Source organism: Xenopus laevis, chromosome 1L, assembly GCF_017654675.1.
Source record: "Xenopus laevis strain J_2021 chromosome 1L, Xenopus_laevis_v10.1, whole genome shotgun sequence".
Taxonomy (NCBI): Eukaryota; Metazoa; Chordata; class Amphibia; order Anura; family Pipidae; genus Xenopus; species Xenopus laevis.
In genome coordinates this window covers 232245397-232255017 of record NC_054371.1, presented here as the reverse complement: position 1 = coordinate 232255017, position 9621 = coordinate 232245397, and the positions used below count along the sequence as shown (strand labels likewise).

Sequence of the window (9621 nt, the reverse complement as noted above, 5' to 3'; positions counted from 1 at the left end):
ATAATATCTAGCTGCCAAACTGAAAGTCAGTTGCTAGAAGTACTTAAATTGCTAGGCAATGCCCTTACCAACTAAAGGATAGAACAAACTATCACTCTACTAGCTCTTTGATAGGAATATGTAAGAGCTTATCTTACAAAAATAAGGCAAGACAAATGGTGTGTGTATGCATAGTTAGTGGCATAAAAACCAGAAATTGATAAGGGGTTTAGTACCATATGTAAAGAGTATCTCCTCATTTAAGCATTGTGTAAATGGCACTTTGTGTTTCCTACTGTACGAGGGTAGTGCACACCCTCTAAGTAGTTCTTAAATGAACCTTTGCTAAAGGGCTAAGGAAAAGGCTCTATTACCTTATATTGTAAGCACAGATACCTATATAGCTTATTGTAATATAAGAACGCTATGTTATATTATTCCAATTTAATGAGTAGATGTGAATTTTGGTAAGTCTCACAACATACTATGTAAAGTTTTGATTCAGGTGGTGTAACAAATATTTGGCGAAATTAAGGAGGGGTGAATGTAACACGGTTAACACAGTTAACTTAAATATATAAATGTTCGCCAAATATCTCAGATCTGCAAGAGGTTAAATTCCTGACAGGAAGAATCACTTGGACTGTACCAAAATACTGACCAAAAGTGCAGAATATACCTTTGAATGTTTTACTGTTAATTATGTTCTAGTTAAGAAATAAATAGTTCTAACAGAGCAGCTAACTTCTGTGGGAAAGATCATAGCCACACTCTAAACAGAATCTTTACCAGACCATAATCCTTAATGGACTTTCCCTTACCCCCTGTCTATATCCTACCATTTGGTCTGGTCCCTCCTCAGTGCTTTAGTTCCACAGAAGAGGTAAGATGTCTGTTACTGCTCTAATCACCCGAAAAGTTTTATGGTTGATTTTAAGAGTTATTCTTTTGCTGAATCAACTTGTCTTACCTCCAGCTATAGCAGCCTTATGCTTTTATCAGGTTAGTAGTGTGTAGCATATTCCCAAAGTGATTAATGGAGACAGGCAGAGCACATGGGATCTAAAATGTCTGCCATGAGAAAACCTGTATGTTGTAATCCTCCCAGTTATAAACTGCTTATTGTACTATGCTGAGGTTGTTATATACTAATGTGCTATGTATATTAGCTATGTAAAATCCACTATACGATCACTGTTCTGTTTCTCAGTGCTTTAGTTCCACAGAAGAGGTGGGCTGGTGGCCTGTGATGTACCTGAAATTGGCAGTGTTCTCCTTACTGTTTTACAGGTCCCCAGCAGACAGTGCCAATCAATAAAGCATTGTAAAGTTATGATATCTCTGCCTGTGTTCGAGTCCTTATACCTGTTGCAGTAACAACCCCTACACTGGTGGAGTGTGTGGAACAGAGAGCCACGTGGGTCGGTGTGACAGAAACAGGGTTACACTGGCAAGGGGTACCAGGCAAGGGTGCCCAATGTCGCCCCTCTTATTTGCCCTGGCCATAGAACCCCTGGAGGTACTAGTCCACAATAACAGAGAAATTGAAGGGCTTAAGTTACAGAGACTTGAGGAGAAAATCTCGCTCTATGTGGATGATATGCTGGTGTATCTAGCCAATCCCAGGGAGGCTCTCACAGAACTGTTGAGGGAAGTTACAAATTTTGGAGATTACTCTGGCCTTAGAGTCAACTTGGCAAAATCATTCTTATTTCCAATTGACAATGGTTGTACTAGGAACCTGCACCCTCAATTACAATGGGTATCCTCCTTTACCTATTTAGGCATGGTAATACACAGAGACCCATCAAAATTTACAGAACTGAATCTAGCCCCGATACTCAGTTCACTAAGAGTGAAAGTACAGCGTTGGTCCACTCTCCCATTGTCCCTACCTGGGCGCATTAACATTCTGAAGATGGTTTTCCTCCCCAAGTTTCTCTATGCCTTTCACAATGCACCAATTATACCTCCCATGCAATGGTTTAGAGGGCTGGATGCATGTGTAAGAAACTTTGTGTGGGCAGGATAGTATAGCTACCCAGATGCTCCAAGCCCCAGCCACTAATTTTTTGTTATATTTTTATGCGAGCCAACTGGTGTATGCCCGGTTGTAGCTCAACCCAGACCCAAACAATCAGGCCATAGTGATAGAAGCAGCAGTTATCTCCTCATTTTAAGCTTTAGCCAACCAGCTGCACAGGGGGCTCCCATCAATTTACCAGTTGACACCTCCCATGAAGACGGCAGTTCAGGTGTTCCAAAAAACAGTGGCTGTGGCATATAGGAAAGGTCACTGTTGGTCTAAATGGACCCCATTATGGGGTAACAAAGCACTTTTACACTGTAGGACTATGCCTAATGTCAGTGAGTGTGCAGCCGTAGGGATTAAACACTTACATAATATAGTCAAGCCAGATGGTATTAAACAATTTGATCAGTTAAAGCAAGAATTTGGTCTGAACAATTGTATGCTTTTTGGGTTCATACAATTGACGCATGCTTACTCTGCCCAGTTTCCAGAAGGAATCCCCACAGTTACGGAAACTACTTTGGAACGCTATCTTTGTAGACCACTCCTCCCCAAACCACTTAGCTGGTTCTATACTATTCTGGTACAAGAAAACTTTGACTCTATTAAAGGACCAGTAACACCATTTTAAATTCATAATAAAAAATAATGGATAAACATTACTTACCTCCAATATGCTGCTCTTTCCTGCTGTTTGCGTAATACATCGGAAGAAACTCAAACCGGCACTGTCCCACGGCGTCCAAGGGGTCCCCGCCATCTTCTTGCTTCTTCTCCCTTGTTCTTCCCTACGTGCGTGCTGCTGTGAGCCTCTTCCGGGTCTTGACCTGGCTTCCTGTTTCTTGGCGTCACTGTTACTTAGCAACCAAGTCGCCAGCTTCAGTTCCCTCTGTCCCCCAGCCACTCTTCCCCAGCTGTTCCTCTCCCCTCTACCCTCTCATTCTTCCTGCAGCCTGGTTTGCCATCCATTTTCCCTCTCCCACCACAGTTCTCTCTCCCCGCAGCCTCCCTTACCCAGCCGTTCCAGCCCCTCCCCTCAGCGTCTCTGTCTCTTCCCCGCAGCCTTTCCCTCCCCCTTAGTTTTTCACATCCCGCAGTCTCCCTTGCCCAGCAGTTCCAGTCCGTTCCATCCCATCCGCATCTTTGTCTTACCCGCAGTGCAGCCTTTCCCTCCACATAGCCCCCCTTGACAAACTGTTCGCTCGCAAACCTCCCGGCTTCTCTGAATTACCTCCAACTTCCGGGTTCCTTACAGCAGAAGTGCTGTGTGTAGGATCAGCGTTGGGAGCGCGCGGTCGCCAATTCGCCGTTCTCCAGAGAAGGTTTTTTGGAATTTTTTAAAAAAAATGTAAGCTATGTCATATAAATGTATTGGGGCATGACTGTTATTTGTAACTTATAGAATCGATTTTTTAGATAAAATTTTTTAATGTTACTGGTCCTTTAAGCATGTACGTCAAATGGGCCCAGGATTTCCCTCATCTTGATGATGGAACCTGAAAAGATTTACTTGAACAAATACCAGAAAACCACATATCAAGCAGAGATAGGTTCATAAATATTACATTTATTAACAGAGTCTATTTAACACCGCACAGGCTGGCACGAATTCACCAGGGGTATCCGGATGTTTGTGTAAAATGTAACAGTGAACAGGGTAACTACATGCATGTGTTCTGGGAATGCCCTAAAGCCCTTCTGAACAGGCTTAAGGACTTGCACCCATAAAGAAAATTGGGCCTAGAAAGTAAGTGCGGTTTTGATTGGAAGTGTTAATGCCCTAAAGTGCAACGGTTCTGGTCGGCGATACTCACACATCTTGATACTGCACTGGGTCTGCCTGTTATTCGGACTCCAGAATACTCTCTCCTGGGGCACATGGAAGGATTAAACCTTTCTCCTTGTGACAACAACTTTTCCATTCTTTTAACATGGAAAGACATTGAAGCTCCAACCATTGGCTATTGGAAAAAACTAATAAATGATGTGCTTCCAAAGCAAAAACTTACTTACATGGCGAGGGGCTGTCCAGCTAAGTTTGGGAAAATGTGGAATTGCTGCCTGGCTGACCAACATTCGATACAGTGCCACACAGAAGGTTACTGGTTAAATTAAGGAATGTTGGCCTGGAACATAGGGGCAAATTCACTAACAGGCGAAAATTTGCCAGTGATGGCTTCGCGCACATCGCAACACCTCACCAGGCGTAAATTCGCCAGGACAACACTAATTCACGAAGATCCGATACAGGATACCGAACGCTGGCGAAATTACGCTCAGCAGTTCGACGTTACGCTAGCGTTGGCTAATTAGCATACGGCGTGCAGTTAAAGTACAATGGGCGTATACGCTGCAGCAAATACATTACACTACACAAGCCTGGGAAACCTTAATAAAATTATATAAAAGTTATTATAATGCCCTACACGTGCCCACAGTATAGTTTATGTACCATATGTTAGCAAATGTAGGGGGGGAAGAAGGATACCCGAAAAAAAAATTCATCTTTTTCAGTCTATCACCCTTTAAATAGGAAAAAACGCCAGCGTTTTTGGGACATAGAAAAATTTTAAACTTTTTTTTGAGGAACTCCTATCTACTCTATTGCACTTCGCCTGGTCTGAGGTGGCGAAGGCAAGTCTGGCGATAGAGGTAATGGTCAGTAAAATCAAAAACTTAGTGAATTTGCATAGTAACGCTCTTTCGCCAGACCGTAAATTCGTCTGGCGTTAGAGTGGCAAAATTACGCCAGCGAATTTACACCGTTAGTAAATTGGTGAAGTGCCGAAATGACGTCACGCTGCCAAATTTTCACCAGCATGAGTCACTTCGCCCTTTATTGAATCTGCCCCATGTATTTGTACCTGGATAGAGAACTGGCTAAAAGATAGACTACAAAGAGTGGTGGTAAATGGAACATTTTCTAATTGGACCAGTGTTGTTAGTGGAGTAGCGCAGGGCTCTGTACTAGGTCCCTTGCTAAGAGGGATATAAATGAGCTGGAGAGAGTGCAGAGACTAAGTGCAACTAAACTGGTTAGAGGGAGGGAAGAGTTAAATTATGAGGGGAGACTGACAAGGTTGGGGTTGTTTTCTCTGGGGGAAAAAAGGCGCTTGTGAGGGGACATGATTAGACTTTACAAGTACATTAGAGGACATTATAGACAAATAGCAGGGGACCTTTTAGATGCAATGTAACTTGCACATACCAGACAAGCAGGTGGAGGATGAGCATGTAGGAGGGGCTTCCAGATTTAAAGGGGTACTTAACCCAAATGTTTTACTCACCACACGAGACTTGATGTAAAAAAAAAACAGAAGATTTTTATTCGGAATTGGAACACCATGACACTCAACAGACACTCCAGCACACACTTGTTCAAAGACACTTCCAGTTCAATTTTCTTCAAGGAATCACTGCAGAGTAGGCACACCTGCCATAGGATCTTGGATCACACCCAACCAACTAGTGGTCCGATATATGCTCTACCTGTATCCCCCCACTCTCCAATAGTGGCTCGATACCTCTTGGGTGATATCCCTCCACTCTTCCAGGTTAGGACCCTTTTCCATCCAATTCCTGTCCAGAGACTCAGGTGTTCTTCCTACCTTGTCCTAAACTATCACCGATTCCCTTACTTACGGAGTGCCCGTAGGAAACTAATTCCACTTTTCTCCTTGATGGGGCCACAGCTGCCCTTACTAACTATCCTCACTATCTCGTGCACCTAGTGTTCGCTTTACTTATAATCTTTCCTATTCTAGCTTTTCCTATCTATCAATGTTGTCTTCACTCACCGATCAGCTGATGTCCTTCTATCACACCCTCCCATCAAGACTGCTCACCTTGGGTGGGGCACCTCCTTTTATAGCCCTTGTGTGCTCTATAGTGGCCTCTAGTGTCTGGGGAAGAAATGACAACTAAACTAATAACTAAACCTCTACTGCCATCTAGTGGCGATTTACACAAATTACACTCAACACTTTTACAAACGCACAACATTTCATCAAACACATTTTTGTCAAATATCACACTTACATCTGGTTCACCCCCTTACAAGCAGTTACTTTGTCTCTTGGCCCTGATCCCCAGAACAAATAACAATCCCAGTAATGCTCAATGACACCTACTCCCTAACTGGGCTTGGCACTCAGATCAGCCCTTAAACTTTCCCATCTGAAATCTCACAGGATTTTTAGTGCAAAATCTCATAATGACATCACTGGAGTCACTAGATAGGGATTTTTTTTTCTAAAGACACTAGTTTGCTGCACCCTCTGCCCCTTCCCCCAGACAAGCTCAAATAGACACATTGGTGAAACAGAGAATTGTTTTTACATTTTTTTAGGCAAACAGGTTTGGGAAGGCTTAGTGTCATGATCAGCACCCTAAATCCAGAACCAATGTTCTCTTGCTTCTGCCTTTAACAGCGCTTTTCACTTTGGGAGGAGCCCTCAGCTAATTGGATGATGCCAGGTCTTAATAAGAGAGGAGCCAAGCAAAGGGGCACTGGAGTTCTGGATGAGCAAAAGGGCACAACCATTATAAAGGGTTTTGGACTGAAGGCACAGTTCTTAAAATAGACAAAGCATAGTCAGGCAAGCAAGGGTCGATGCAGGCAGAGTTCAAGCGAGGTCAGACAGGTAAGGGTCAATACCGGTAGAATAGTCAGGCAGGCAGGAGTCAGGATTAAAAGAGTTCAGAATAATCAGACAGGCAGGGGTCAAAACCAGGAGTTAAACACGATATAAAACACCCAGGATACTAGCAAGTAGAACCTAACAATGGGCAATGAGTTTGTGTACAGAGAAAAGATTTTGAGGCTCTGCCCCTTTGTCAAGCTTAGTGGATCAAGATGTAAGTATAAATTTAAAGGGAGACCAGCAGCAGATCCAGAGTCATCCAGACCTGCCACCTGAATAGCAGAGAAAGAAACAGAGCATATCCTATAAAGGTGAGTGTAGACCCAGATGTAATATGCCATTGAGTCTCTAACGTATTCCATTACCATGAAGGTCAACATCACAGTTTCACTTCCCTTACTCAGACATTCTTCTAGGGCGGGGGTCTCCAAACTTATTTTTACCTGTGAGCCACATTCAGATGTAAAAAGAGTTGGGGAGCAACACAAGCATGAAAAATGTTCCTGGGAGAAAAATAAGGGCTGTGATTGGCTATTGGTAGTCCCTATGTGGAATGGCAGCTACAAGAGAATCTGTACATCTAATTTTTATGCACCACAACTTGCCTCAAGCTGGGAATTCAAAAATAAGCCCTTCATTTGAGGCCACTGGCAGCAACATCCAAGGTCTGTACACTTGTTTCCCTACTTAGTCAAACTAATACTTCCGGTGGAGCCTTAGGCTGCTCAGATAAATAGACTAACCTGTGTGGTAATCCTATTATGACCTATTAAAAAGGATAGTCTACCACTTACTAGACTGACCTGTCTAGGTTCCACAAGCTCAGATAAGGGATGCTGCAAAATGTTTCTCTCCAAACAGGGGGAATCTGCTTATTTACTAACATGTTTCTCTACTTTAACTGGGAAAATGAAATGTCTTTAAAATGCTGCTTACTTAATCTACATTTTCAGCATATTCCCCTTATAAACAAGGAAAAATGTCACAAAGCGAAACCTTTATGGTTGGATAGAAAGGTTAGTGATAAGGTTGTAAAAACAAATGGCACTTTTATTCAGTTCAAAGAAGTCAAGGAAAAAAGGTTTTTAGACTAGTTAAATAGAAATTAAAAGTGGGAACTGTTCTGAAAAACAAAATAAATCTCAAATTATTTATAACCAAACAAGACGGATTTGCCCTTAATATCAGAGGGAGGACAATTTGTTGATGAAAGCAGGGGAAAGGTGGAGATTATGAACTGTTGTCTGTCTACACAGCTGAGGAACCAGTGCTGTTGTTGAATCTTTATTACACATTGCTGTTATGTAACATGAAATCATCTAACAGATCTATGTTATCTAACATAACTTATGTTAGTTACATACTGTACCTCTGTTAGATGATTTAACTGTTATAATGAATCCCTTTGAGAAGCAGTAGACAAAGGTAATAAGTTACCTTGAGGAGTGATAGGGTCACTCTTTTATAGGCACCCGAGTAGCTACAGAGAGGACCTGGTCCAGCTGGAGAAGATTTTCCACCCAATTAGGAGGCTGGAGCAGATGGTGGTGGCTCATGTGCTGCTGGGAGCTCAGACTTTTCAAAACAAAGTCTTGGAAGATTGGATGTAAGAGGGATTGCAGGGTTCTGGTTGGTTACCCCGAGGCAGATCACCAACTTCATAGAGTTTATCATGTCTCCATCCTCCATCCTGTTCTCCTTTAAGCTCTTCATATGCTAATGAGGAAGAAGACAAGGACAATATTGAATATGAGCTTCTCTCAGTGGAGGTACCTCTCATAGGGGTCTACATGTCACTGACAATCTGCAGTCCAAATAAAAAATCCTAGTCACACCAATGGTAATCTGACAGCAGAACCAAGTTTGTAAAGAGACCATTATCTGCAGCTGGAGGCACAGAGGGTCCTTGTCCACCTTTGCACTCCTGAAAGTGAAGCCATGAAAAGGAATTGGTTTCCATGCAGGGACTCCTGCTCTGAGGGTGAAGAACAAAGTAAACTGGCCATAGACGCAAAGATCTGATCATGTGTGGAGAGTCCCAACATTCTTCTGGCAGAGATCGGTCGTTTGGTTGATCGGACAGGTCAAAAGATTTCTGTCGGCTGTGGGTAATATCTCTGCGTGTTTCACCGATCGTATGATTTTCAGTGGGAGACTGTCACCAGCTTTTGTCAGACATAACTATCATACGATTGCTGTCAGGGGCAGAACATCGGCTGATCTGTTCTATTACTACTTTATTTCATCTGATGGTCAGTGGCAGGTCGGGAGATGGGGAAGTCTGATCATTCGATGATTCGTACGATCGGATCTTTGTGTCTGTTGTCAGCTTAAGAAGTGGAGGAGAGGATCAGAAAGTGCTACACAAAACCTACAAAAGAATTGAGTCCAAGGCTGCCTCCTTCTGGAATCTTCTCTAACCAGCAGCCTGAACCTCAGAAAAAGATATGTTTCACTGTAAGGGGTTGAGCTCAGGGCAAGGAGACTAAGTGATGGGGGTGGGAATGTAATAAACTCTTTAATGTTTGCAAATTGAATAACCCATAGCAATATCAGCATATTCTGTTTACCTGTTTAATTGTAGACATCTTGTTGCTATGTGTCACTATATCTGAGCCAACTTTGCACCTTTATATTGGGCCATTGATCAAATAGCCATGGCACAGTATAATCACACAAATGGAGTCTAAACACCACTTTGTTTAAGCAGTTTGGCTGTCTTTTATTATGAACAAAACCAAACAAACACGGGATTAACAGTCCCACTTTCACACCCACATTGGTGTACACAATATATTCAGGAAGTTACAGGCTTAGAAGTACAAAGTCCCAGAGTCCTCTGTTAGACTTTCACTTAACACTCAATGGCAAATTCACTAAGATGCGAAGTTGCGGCAGGCGCAACTTCGCCCCACTTGGCCAGGCGTAGTTTCGCCATCGCTCCGCAAATTCACTAAAATGCGAAGT

At 42.7% G+C, this 9621-nt stretch overlaps 1 long non-coding RNA gene across 1 annotated transcript; it reads left to right on the top strand.

The window, feature by feature from the left end:
• The first annotated feature begins 209 nt into the window (after positions 1-209).
• On the top strand, positions 210-1312 carry LOC121396189. Its single transcript, XR_005962874.1, has 2 exons — positions 210-862; positions 1270-1312. It is a non-coding gene; the product is annotated as an uncharacterized LOC121396189 (long non-coding RNA).
• Positions 1313-9621: the final 8309 nt, after the last annotated feature.